General features: G+C 33.4%; 1 protein-coding gene across 1 annotated transcript in view; it reads left to right on the top strand.

Moving 5' to 3' along the window:
• The first annotated feature begins 1035 nt into the window (after positions 1 to 1035).
• The window catches only part of LOC113495895, a 230190-nt gene continuing 217278 nt past the window's right edge, over positions 1036 to 13947 (top strand). Inside the window, exon 1 of the mRNA XM_026874895.1 lies at positions 1036 to 2087. The gene's annotated coding sequence lies outside the window, so the exon portion shown is untranslated. The remainder of the gene's footprint in view (positions 2088 to 13947) is intronic.

The following is a 13947-nucleotide window of genomic DNA, read 5'->3' as shown; positions in this document are numbered from 1 at the left end:
ACCTTCTTGATATTGATGAGGTATTAAACCAACAACTACAAGATTTGAGGTCGTTACCAGTCAAATGGTAATACAATTTACTAAAGTGATTTTGGATAAAACAATAAAACAAACTAAATACCCAAATTGCTCTAAATACGTATCAAAATCTAATACATTTAACCCGCAGATTACATAAATTTAATCAATAAATAATGTTGACACAAAATAATACATACTCTCAGCACCTCGATTACATAAAACCCTTCAGAATAACAAAGCGCGTGCCATAAAATGTTCCAACTTGACACATAAACATGAATATTGATATTATTATAAACGTGATTGGGTATTGTTTTGACCTTGTCAGCGCTATCTAGTGGCTTAAGGTGATACTATAAACTCGAATACGAAACTAAAATGCATTGCGCGGCCGATTAACCGCACTTATCGCTCAAATAAACACTTTAAAAGTTTGTTTAACCAACCAAACAAGGTCCGAAATATTAGTTAACTTAATCTTCTGTCATCCAATCATCGCAAAATATTTTTTGTTTGATGTAATCAATGAATTTTGAGTAACAAGTCTTACGTGAGTTGTGAGTATTGTTCCAATATCCACCGCTAGATGCTCTAGTGTGCTCCGATGTAACGAGATTCAATATGGCGGCGCCATTCGCCTCTGGAACAGGGCGGGGAGAACAGTCGCCGAATCGACACTACAATATCTACTCGTATTTTTGTCGAAACCGTCGGCTTCGTGACTCGAACGCGGGTGATATTGCAAAATAATCCAGTGTTTCTGTGTTAATTTATGCTGTTTGTGTTATTATAAGTGTATTATGGTGATTTTGTGGTGAAAAACGTGAAAGGACTTTAGGGTAACAATGTCTAGCAGTTGACATGTTTATCTGTGTCGTGTGTGAAGATTTTCCCTTCGCGTGAGGAGGTGCGGTGCGCGAGTGTGCGCGCTGGCGCCCCTGTGTGCGTGTGGCGGTCGTGGATACGCGAGGATCCAATGATGGATTGCATTTCCATGGATGTGTAGGTAAAATCACCCGCAAATTTCGGTCAATTTACTTACGCCGTGTACACTGAGCAGTGCACAATGAACGAAATATTTTTAGTCGATTGCTTTGTTTAACAGTATAGTGAATGTTTTATAGTATCCAGTATTTAATGATGATGTATCCTTGAATCGATAGGTATAACGTAGTCTTAAAATTGTAATATACCTACGAGCTTTCCTGGTTTATAGTTTCCTTATCTCATTGAATGAGGTTTGTAAGACCTTGAATAATACTTGGTCTTAGATTACAAAATATTTTCCTCCATGGTTCATTGTGAAATGTGCAGTTAAGATTTAAGAACTATATTCTAAACACTAGAATTGTTAATTGTATACATTATTATAAAATACCATTATCACCAATTAAAATATCAATGTTCCAATTAGTTTCCGATTGAAGGTATAAAACCCGCCATTTCACAAAGAATGTAAATCACACACATATTACGAATACAGTAAGCTTTTATGTTAAAAGCGATTCACACTCACGCACAAAGTCTTGCTTGTATACCTACCATTGAATTTTAATTCATTACATTCATGCAGAGTCGCGCGAGAATATGGTTCCCCTCGCTCTGTTCGCTGCCTCTGGTTATCAGCTTACAAAATGTCTGATGCTGTCTTACTCTGACGAGCAGCTAATACGTATAGTTCTGTCTCGTTTCGACGCATATTGCGCGTTTTTCTTCTTTTGCCGCGTCATATGCCAGTGTCGAAGCACAAGCGTAGTTTGGATTGTTTTCTAAAGTGTAGTCGATGAACGAGTGCATTTTGTGTGCGACGGTTTGATTCGGTCTTAATTGTAAGGCTGCCGGTTTGACCCTAATTGATTTGAGTTCCTTTGTTTAGGAGGTCGGGTAGGTTATTAATAAGAGGGTACCTACGTTAAGGGTAACCGCGCAGCCAGAGCGCGCAGTTAGACGTTTGGTACCCGGCCGCGCCGCACGTGGTTTCGTGTGGACAATTTGCCGCGAATCTTTTGTCCTGTTCAGTGCTCAATCCGGTGGAAAATGGGATTTTATTATTCATGGACCATCTGGTAATAACTTTTTTGGAATTTGCTTTGAGTTCAGGTTGCAAAAAGGCTTGGTTTTTTGTTGTAATCCTGTAAAATGACGATGAATAAGCGTTATAAATTAAATCAGGGCTGCCGTCAACGCATCATTGCATAAAAAAATCTGTTTACAATTGGAATCTTAAGATAAATAAACTGTAATATTGTACACAATTATGACTCCAGTGAAGTTAGGGTGAGTGAGCCAGCGCGAATGTACGAGTATGACTACGTTATTCATGGGTCTCGACTCGTTATGCAAAGCGAAATGCCGAATTATGCAAATAATAACAATAATGTCCGCTTAAATTTTATTACGTCTTTTAGTAATGTCTCCTCTACATGTAAGTACAAAGAGATGTTTAGGAGCACTGGGCTTAGAGACATTTAAATGATAGAATTTATTGTAAGGGCACTCGATTTGGACACTTAACCGCTTTCAATTAGTTCTTATCTACCTTCTTGGTCACCCACATTCCTTAACGGACCTAAAATACAGCTTACAATAATAACAACTCATTGACAACAATCTCTTAAGTCTAATATAAGACTAATTGTGTTAAAATGCCCGTTTAATGATTACATCCTAAAACAGAACTTAATTTTCATAGAGATCAACGCGTTTGACCCTTTGGAGAGCGCTAAATAAACAAAATTGCTTTGCAAATACCGTGAAGGGGTGGAATTTATTTACTTTGGGATAGGTGGACAGATACTGTCAGTGATAAATCACAAACGTAAACACCTTTGCTACGTATCTTTTGAAAATAGACAAAGGTTTGACTTTATCGGCATTCATCATTTCCTCATATTACATTTTCTTCGAGTTTATGTCGGCTGTAAATATCTGGTACGTATCACGGAATCTTTAAATCAATTGCACATACTCGTGAAATCAGATATCCAATTTATTTCCACGCTGTATTCGAGACTCCCGAACAAATCGTATGAATTTTCAATTTCTAACTTTCAATGAAATATTTTTCTCTCGGCTCTCAAAGGGCTTACTCAACATTTTAAAATATTAACAACACATTTCATTGAAACGGCTCCGCTTTTGACTTTATAGGCTACATTTCAATTGTCTGGTTTTCCAAGAAATGTTCCGAACTTACTAATCCTTTACTATTGTGAAGAAGCTGTATCCTGGGTAAAATAATCGTTGTTATCATTTTATTCAAATGGTGTAATAAAAAAGTGTTAATCGTAATAACATCACAGTTAACAATTAATTCCGAGAATAAAACAAGGAAACAAAGAAAACGATTTAATGACACCAATCATCGTAACTGGAGCCTCGTTGTTCAAATTTTTGATATCGAATCACAAAAAATTTTCATTACAATATCATCGGTCGACGATATTTTCAAAGCTTTTATTAAAAAATCGCAAACAAAACAATTCATGAAGCGTTACGATTTTGAACTAAATTGGTAAAATATTTTTCATGTTTAACTTTCGTGGAATCGATAGGAAACTCTGGCTTGTTATGTAATGTATCAAAAAGTATAATTACATTCATTTATTAACTTACATTCGTTTTTCAATATTCAATTTTTTCGTCAAGGTTCTCTTTTTTGTAATCGCCGAAATTGGAAAAATAATAGCTGAATTTAATTAAGTTTTTAATATGACTATTAAGTAACGTCTTCAATGTTTGTATAAATTATAAGTGTATAAATTATAAGTTGGTATAGCTAATTCATAGCATAGTGCAGTCACGTCTCGGTAACGGCCCGACTGATTACTAAAGAAAGTACGTTTCCCTCCATCTTCAACTTATTCGAAAGTGGCGACGCTGTTTAAAGCACTTGACTGCCTATTACGTTAATCTGTCAATATAAACGTTCTTTTACATTACACGCTTGCTCTTTTCCCCTTAAGGGAGCGAGCGATGTTACAGAGAGATTTGTGTTACTTCGCACTTGAAGTTTAGGGTGGCTGGTAAAACAGAATCACAAAACGTGTTATATTGGTATAAACTTTTGCCTTAAAGTCATAGTACAACGATGACTGCATGTTTCAAACTTATGTAAGATTATTCGTTTACCTGGTTCAAAGGTTTCATTTACAGGTTTAAGAAAAAGAACTCGTTTCCTGTGCCCACATTATTATTATATTAGGATATCCTCTATTTTTAGTTACTAAAGTAGTAAAAATCCTTTTATTCGCTCACAGGCTTAGACTTTCTCTACTTCATAATAAGATAAGTTCTCCTTTGTGATAGGACCTAAAATATATATTTGGATATCTAAAACAGTCTTCATTATCATCAGTCATTATTTTAAGGCGACCTTAGCTTCACCCACGTTCTTCCACCGTATTATTTTAATACAAACAGTAAAATAAATACATACTAGACTAAAACATTAAATTAAATGTTTTATCGTTAGAACTATTGTTTAGGTTTAATAAAACTGGAATGATTTTGGAGGCAACATTGCGAAACATTCAATAAAATACTGCTATGCAATCGTGAATTCGTGATATATTTGTAATAATTGTTTTAAACAGGTTTTGACAGCCGATTGACGTTTCACGGAATCAGGATTGTTTTTTGTTAATTAATTACTACTGTATTAATTAATAAATGTGCATATAATATAGGCGGTTACTATTATTGTAAGCTAGTGTTTTTTGTTTAAATAAATCTTTAAAGCAAAATCAAAATTATTATAGTTTATTATATTGAGCGGAAATATTACTATTTATCCCTAAAAACCAAACATAATTTCCGACCAAATTAAACTCAAATACTGATAGATCGAATCTAAATCAAAAATACTTTCTCTTTTATCAGAATTTTTTGAACATCTCAAAAGCGAAAGATGACTTTAAAAATACATCCAGTTTACAAAAATGTTAAAGAACTTACATACTTAATGTACGAACAAAAACCTCATATTTTTTATATGAAGGAAGCACTGCTAATTTGCGACTCAACGTTCTTGTTTATGAAGACTAATTAACTTCTGAAGAACCAACTAATTACACTAAATGTAATATGTAATTAACTATGTATATCATTTGCTTTAACTTCAATATTTATACGAACATTTTTAGTAAGCTTGTGTGAATAATCAAATATGTTTTGGTTTTTTAACGACTGAAGAAGTGCTTAATTGGACTGAAATCATTACTTTTTAACGAAGTTTGTAGCTTTAGATTTTATTAAATACATGTCTATACGATTTATCTAAATAAGATTTTGGCTTTCGTATTTTTAAAAAGCGTGGTAATAAGCCGCTATGTGGACAAATCATATGAATGACTACAAAGGTGACTGCTGAAAACAGTCTAAAAACTAAATAAAAGCATTTCTCTAATATTCCAATGTAATATTAAAACACGAATTTCGTTACAAGCATTATCAAAAACTTCACGATTCACGCATATATTTCTATCTAAAACTCCCTCGTAAATAATGTCAAATTATGAAGAACATTAATTCATCAGCAAATTGAGTTAGAACAAATCTTATTCTAGTAATTTATGAAGTCTGCGGCTTGTAAAGGCTTTCAAAGTACACTAAGGAGTTTGTTTAATTTACAAGTTGAACAACTTTATTATGAGGTGCTATTTCTTGTTATGTAGGTAATGGATGTGATGCACTAATGAAGGGTAAAACTTCAAAAGGAAGAAGTTTAAAGAGATTCATTTATCTCAATTTAACACAAATCGTTTTTAAGTGTTTACTAATTGATGCTTCAGTACGACGAGTGTGGACTCAAATGTGATCAAAGAATCATAGAATGATCTTTTATGATGTTGTGATATTCGGATAAACAGAATGTTTATGTTCTTGTTAATTTACTTAAAGCAAGATTATTTTAATCTCTAAATTTTCTGACATGATGATGCATTATCGAGTGCACTTATATTGACTTGGATTTCATGTTACAGATTTATATTACTGTTACTTAAAATTGTTAAATGTTATTAATGCGTAATACAAAACGAAAAACAATTACTTAAAATACTGCTGGGTATTGTCCAGGATATAACTCTGGGTTTTTTGCACAACTATGTTTTCATTTTACGCTGAACCGTTAATTAAGTACGTTAATTACTTATTATCGATACATTTGAAAAATAATGAACAACACGGGTTTCCCATATTAATTTGCATGTCACTGGCAACATTATAATATTAAGAAATAGCATTTTATTAATAATATCATAGATTAGTAAAATGATACGAAAAAATAATTTTCTTTATTTAAAAAAAAATATTGCTAAAACAGACGACGTAAGCATTTTACCAACAGTGTGTTTTACGGTATATTCCAACCCTAACTTACCCCCCTTGCACTTACTCTATTGTGAAGCAACAAACGCAATACGCACAGGGTACGCTCATTAGCACCCCAAAGCCATCGCTTAGAAAACTCGTACGTTAGAACGATACATCGCTAAATGACAATCTAAAATATATAATTTGTCTCTTTCTTTCATTTGACAATGACAAAGGCATAAATACCTAAGATCGATATCTTTGTCAGTGCCGTTCTTAAAAAAAAAACATCCGTTAAACGATTACCAGGGCCCCAATTCTGCTATTTAAAATGACCGATGAATGAATGAAATTTGGCCTAAATTGTCAATTGTCAAAATTTTCGTTTTTTCTACACAATAATTGGGAATTCAGAGTGGGACGCTAAACTCAAGGTCAATACAATTAAGTTCCAATTATTGTATTGACAAAATACTTAAGAGAATAGGAATAATTTAAAATTCAATTCAATTGTCATTAATTCATCGGCCATTGTAAAATAGCAGAATCGGGGCCCAGTACAAAATACTACCTGGAATATATTCGGTATTATACCACACCAGTAACATATTACCTAGTACATATTACGTACCCTTTGTTCTACGGTAAAGTACCCGAGCTATTTCCAAGCGCAGTGTAAGATGCCCCAGTAATATTATGACAAAGCATTTTATCATGCAAACTCGTAGGTTTCCTTTAACATTCCTCTTTCTTTTCAATGCTTTGTAGGTCCGTTTTCAACTAGAAATGTAGCTTAGGATTTAACGAAGACAAAATACGATCGTGTTTTGTGGATTAGGTGCTTTTTTTGTACGTATTTTATGTGTGTTTAGTTAGTTTCTGTAAATAGGTTTATTGTTAAACCGTACTTGTCGTCTTGAATCTGTTAGAATAGCTATAAATCAAAACATACAATTTATCATTTAAAATGATAATGTGAATCCTTGGACGATGCTAGATTTTATGTGAAGTGCCACATAATGAATATTTCTGCATAAATAAGTAAATGTTTATAAACGAGCAAGTAAAAATTGCATTTGTAATAAAAATCATGAAGAATAATAAAAGACGTACAAACGACAATCAAAATCAAAAAGCAAAAATGATTCTCATAAAAACACAGACCAATTAACATTATTTTTCATTAAATTATCTTAAAACATATTTTATTGTGCCGTAACTCAAAATGTAGCAATAAATAATGAATATTAATAGCTGACATTAATTAATACATAGCTTTGGTCAATTAATGTATAACAATGTTAATTCATTCATAAAACGTGAATGATACGGCTCGGCAGAAGTGTTGTACGAGGAATATTTGTGTATTGTTACAAAGCGTTCTCTCAATATTTATTTTGTTATCCGTGCATTCGAACGTGAGGCCGAGACTCCGAATACTCGTGATTTACCCAATATATGGAATATTGTGGTGCTGTTTCAACAAAACCTCTAGTCCCCGTTTTAGTTTACATATTCGCTTTTCATTAGTGCTGTTAGGACTAAAAGCTGACCACTCTACTAGCCACAATATAGGGATTTTATTCAGCTGTAATTGGCCCAGTTTTCTTTAAATAACTTTTTATTTGGCAGAGGTATTTGTTTTATGTTGTTAACAAATATGTGACCTGTTTTATATTCATGTATGGTTTTATTTTGTTACCGTGATTGACAAACATAATATTTCGTATTTAGTAAAGGTATACGCTCTATTATTCTTTTAAACTTCGTCAATCCGTCATTAATATGCTCCGTATCTAAGTAGGACTTTAAAGCGCCACGGGAAGCCCCATATGTCTAAATACAGGGGAGCTCAAAGTTAATGTAAACATTTATCCCGTTAATAAAAAAAAACGAACGGAATGTCCTTTCATAAATTACTTCTGTCTTAAAACAATATTTTGTTTTAAATTTAAAATGAAAACAAGCAGAAAACATTCCTAAAAAAATACAATTATTTTTATTGTTATTTCGACGGATCGATAGATGTTGAAGAAAATACCCAGGCTGATTTTTTTAAATTTGATTTTGTGGTAGGGTTCTTAAAACAAAAACCTATTGCCTCAAAGATTAAAAAAGACAGGATATATAATGTTATGAAACATAACACAGACTGAGAGATTTAGTAAGTGCCTAGGAGAAAGATAAATTCTTTATTTTACTAGGTAGGTACTGCGATACACAAGATTCATAAATTCATAATAGTAGGTAAAGTATCATGTGGGTTTGGCAAATAACTAGATTGAGATCGTGCTTTTTTATTAAAAATGAAATATTTTCTTAGAAACGTTTTAAATGATACTTTATATTGAAATGATACACCCACTGACGGTGTAATTAAATTAATTCAATTATAGATAATAGATTAAGCATCAAAGGCGGAAAATGTTTTTGTAAGTTCCATAAAAAGACTCAAGACCTCAAACCCAATTTATCATCATATTTTAGAATTTCATTTATTTTAAGACCATAAAAAGGAATCGCTTACGCAAAGCTTGATTTATTTGATAGACTTGCCATCGAGAATTCAATACCTATTCAAATTTAGTGAACTTAACTAACGACTATAGATAAAATATTTGTAATTCAAATGAATTAGAAGTAATGAACATTTTATAGAGGCCTTTAATCTGTTTGGGAGTGTACTAAATCTCCTTTATCCTTTGACACATGGAGGTCTCTCGCAATCCTGATTACTGCAATTACTTCGTACCATTGTATATCAAGATTCGTCTCTAAAGTACGGATATGTATTATGTGATGAGATTACAGCATTTGAGTATTGTAAAGTCGTAATTATTCTCAAGCAAAAGTTACTATGATATCCCAAAGTAATATTTTTATTTAGCTCCTCCAGAGGAACAATTTCACTAGAAAAAGTAATTTTTATACTGTACTCGCGTTAAAAACAAAACGAGATTCTACTGCGGGTGCTATAAACTCAAGAATTAAAAATGTACAATCAGTACAGACGGCGGTTTATGTACAACACTGATATTATAAGAGGTTGTCCAAATCCACTGAGATCCACTGCAATGCGGCTGCATAATCAGGTCAACCTGTTACATAGGTATGTACGAAATGAATTTAGACCGACATGGCTTCTTACATAAAAGACAAACAAGATTTAAGCCGAACATAAAATCAGTGCATGGAGGAAATAAGCGAACTATCCAATTTACTCGGATCAATCCATCTGGCGAACTCTACTTCGGCATTTTTTTATTTGAAAAACTTTTGCAAATTGAATTTGAACTCCCTTCTCGTAATTTTAAAGATAAAAGAAAGTGAAGAATGAATGATCAAACATACAAAGACATTTAACTAATCGATTTGAGATATCTATTCGGTTCTTAAATAATTGTACGAAAACGGTTAAGAGAAAGCTTCGGTAAGAATGCAAAATGAGTTTTTAATTTAACACTTTCTCGCTTAAAAGTCTAACTAAATAAAGACGAGAGCAATCGTTAAAGCAATTAATATTCATAGTCAAGTCTTCCTAGGACTTATTTTCAACAATTTCAACTCCGTAATGCGAGTTAAAAAGTGTTATTTTAAAAAGGATTATCCGCTCAGATCTACCGTTGCTCCCTCCGGCTTTTATTTGCTTATTAAAGCGAACAAAATAATCGCGCTCCATGTTTCTTTTATTGAAAGAAATTAACTTTTAACTGCATTTTAAGTTGAAAGATATTTAAATCATCTCGAAAGACATTTAATTAATTACAATCTCATTTGTAAACAGGTTTGGATGTTTCGCAGTTCATTCTGAAAGTTTGTCTTTATGAGGATTCGCGCAGTCTCCGGCAATGTTCCTTTTACGTGCAAATGATTTCGTATTACCTTGATAATTGCTGCGGACCTTGCCGGCTTGTCTATAAAAACGTCATTAAAATATTTTTAAATCGCGCGCTTGTGAACGATCGCAAGTTTATTGGATGCTATGCACAAGTTTTTATTACAGCCTTGATTGATATTAACTGTTATTAAAGCTAATTTTATCTGTTATAAAGGCATCAAGTTTGCTAGTACGTAGTTAAATTAACATAGCTGCTCGGTGACTACTGGCATACGTAAGTTCTTGCAGCGCAGCGGTGGCATGACACCTAATGTAATAGAGGTGGCACCTGTTTGCATTGTCTACAACTTAACGCAGATTATTTTGTCTCGTTTCTTGTTTAACATAAACATAATTTAACGATGTGGAAGTAAACTCGGAAAGCTACGAAAACAAATATTTGGTAGTACTTAAAGGACGTGTATCATTAAACACGGAAGGGTCTGTCAGTGTAATTCTCTAAAACCACAAATCCGATTCCATGAGGTTTTCGCCGTTTATTAAGGAAGGTTCAGAGCTATTAAAGCTTTATATATTTAGGGGCAACGAGTACAAAAGGAATGCTGACGAATTCTAAATAACCTTCATTTCATCGTGTCATTTATCTTACGTTTGACATGTTTTTAAGGCATTGTCGACTAAGTAAGGTAAACATTATTTAACATTAATGTTACTTGTTTCCTGCATCATTAAAGCTGCTTATAACGAAATTATTTTGATCTCATTTCTATAAGCTTACAAAATATTATCCAAAATTGAACTTCGATTAAATATCTATTTAGTTTCAAGCATTGTGAGAACCAACCCAGCTGCAGTATCGCATTGCAATATTCATGAGTTTCATAGGCGATAATATAATATAATAATTATATCAATCAGCGCGCGTTCCTGGAACTGTTTTGTAATGGACAGAAATATCTTTCGAAACTTGATTATCAATACAAACAAACATATTTTAGAACTAAAATTCAATTTGAAGGTGCACGAATGTGAAATTCTGTTTAAATCCGTTTTTAAAACCGGCCAAAATGAACAGTTTAAACTTAGATATTGTTTAGTCTGTCTCAGTCATCGCCAAAAAGGTTTAGATTAAAGACACAAATCCGTTTAACCTTTCAACGTGATTGACATTATTCAATATTCTCAGATCTAAATCAACTGATTAACAAAAGCAATCAGTCCTCGTCTCAGTCTCAAAATTACTTGCAAATTTTAATAATGACACAATAAAAGCTTGATTAATTCATCTCTTAGATAGAAATTGAACGAAATAACTTTCTATTAAACACAACCAGATTGTTGTGCTCAGAAACGTTATTGGATCAGTACGAAACAGAATATTATCTTCGAACATATCTTGAAATATCTTAGTAAGAACAAGACTCCAAGTATAGAAAATAGACAAAGCGCGCACGTGTTGGTAACAAAAGGCAATAAGCGTTAGGGCTGGCATGAAGCACATTTTAATATTATTGTTTAGGCAGTATTTAACTATCATAGGTATCACATACATTTTGTCCCATTCATGGTTATAGGACTCCTTCTCTTGTTTAAATTTTTTGTTTACTAAAGTCTTATATATAAATAGAATAGAATTTAATGATAGTCGGAATAAAATAAATGGATTAGTAAACCATTAAAATCTTTTATTAAATAAAGATGTTAAAAAACTGCAAGCAAGACCAGGGACAATCTACTCCAAAACCTCGTTGTTATTGTCGGTCAGTAAACTCTCGTCGGCGGTCCTCGTTGGAAGCCAGCCTGTGGTAGGCTGTCACCTCATTATACTTCGTGAAGTGCGCTGAGGAGGTGGTGAAGGGGAGGTAACTACGTGTCTTCCCTCCCAGGGCAGCTCTTGTCACTATGTAGCGCTTGTCCGCCGACTTGCGGGCGACGGACTCTAACCGAAAATGTCTCATCAAACTGCTTTAAGCTATTAAGTCAATAGGTTTAGCAATACAGACTTAGAGAAAACTTACTTTTAATAACAGAATATTTTTGCTGGAATTATTTTTTTCGTCGAGAGGCAACCCTATAAGTTTGCGGTGCGAATCTTGTTATTTATGTTCACTGACCACTATTGAGTGTTGTTCCCGTCTGTTTATGCTAATAGCTGGCATTACAATAGACACGTGTAATTATTTATTTTTCATGAAACTGCTATCGTATTTATGCATTTTGAAATTTTAAATAAATGAATAAAATAAGTCTGTACCTCATGATGTTGCAAATTGGTTCAACTTTTAGTGTAACACTATTGATACATTATTTATTTACACACATCATACGGAAAAAGGATTTAGTAGAGACCTTAAAATATGTGTTTATGATAGCTTATAATAAAACGATTCAATCCAAATTATTTTTATCCTCAGGATTTTGGGTTAGCAACTCGTTTAAGTAGAAATGTTCGTTGAAATGTTTTCAATGAAAACGTTTACTTAAAATTCTCTTTGGAATCTTATCTCAAACCAAAAGTTTCGAAATTTTCTCACTTCATTTGCTTCGGAGTATCGTCTTTAAGATAACATCTCTTTAGCTACATTTATTAAAATTAAGATGATCTCTTTCAAAGACGTTTAAAAACAATTATGTTAAATAATAATCAGTTTAAATACCTTAATGTAAATTGTGGAAATATTAAGTTTGGATTTTATTTATTCTAATTTCCTTAAGTAATTTTAAATCACAAACAACACAATTATATTAAACAAAACATACAATGGGAAAAATAGAGAAACTAAAAAGTTTCGTATCATCCAAAATATGATATCTTTCAGTTTATGCATCCGACATTGCTTAAAATTGAAAATAAAACATGCTGCAAGTGTATTGCAATACATAAATTTACATCTAAATGTGGGCATCGTAAGCGATTCTGTAGACACAACATTTTCACCGCATAAATCGTGTTAGGTTGGCGAGCCGTCGCCCCAAGCAATAAAACAATCCATTCCTCCAAATGACTAAGAACTTACTGGAAGATAAGCGCCGCAACACTTTTATTTCGTTCCCCCAAATACTTGAAGTGTTGGTAAATGTACTGGCACGTTTGTAGTTTAAAGAAGTGTTATCGCTCGGGCGGTTCTAGTCACGCGACAGCCATTTCCCTTGTAGTTCGTACCTCCCCACGGAGCATCCACAGTCTTGGAACGGTAATAGTACCCACAGCAACCATTGTTACCAGTTTCTTAATTACGGTCATCAGACCTTTTTTATTACTTGGTTTTGCTGAAAAGACTAATACCGTCTCAGACACAAAAGTATATCGTAAAAATTCGTCGTAATAACCAACATTCATCAAACAATTCCAAAACTTCAAGTTTGTCGTGATTCAATAAGTTTTCGGGTCAACTTGGTGAGCCCAAACTTGCACAGATTTGGATGATCAAAAGCGTCGCTTCCCAAAACAAAGCTCGGTGAAATCAGCCGCAAACAGCAGTTAAATGTACTCGAGGTTCATGCCTTTAATATTCCGTCTCCCATTCCGACAGTAGTTTAACCGACAGTGGCTTTGCCGCACAAATAGTTTTGTTACGAAGTCACTGAACGGTAGTCGGGGATTACGCGCCAACTTACATACCGCACCAAAAATTCGTCCGTTTTAGTTAAAATATTATTGGTGAGGATCAATCCGGCCCGTCGCGTCACCGGTATCGGATAGATTGTCGGAATGTCCCCCGATCTATTTGTTTTGTATTTGTTTGCTGTGTAATCCGAAGCGTGCGGAGAAA

The sequence above is a fragment of the Trichoplusia ni genome, chromosome 7, assembly GCF_003590095.1.
Source record: "Trichoplusia ni isolate ovarian cell line Hi5 chromosome 7, tn1, whole genome shotgun sequence".
Taxonomy (NCBI): Eukaryota; Metazoa; Arthropoda; class Insecta; order Lepidoptera; family Noctuidae; genus Trichoplusia; species Trichoplusia ni.
This window is presented reverse-complemented; position numbering and strand designations above follow the sequence as displayed.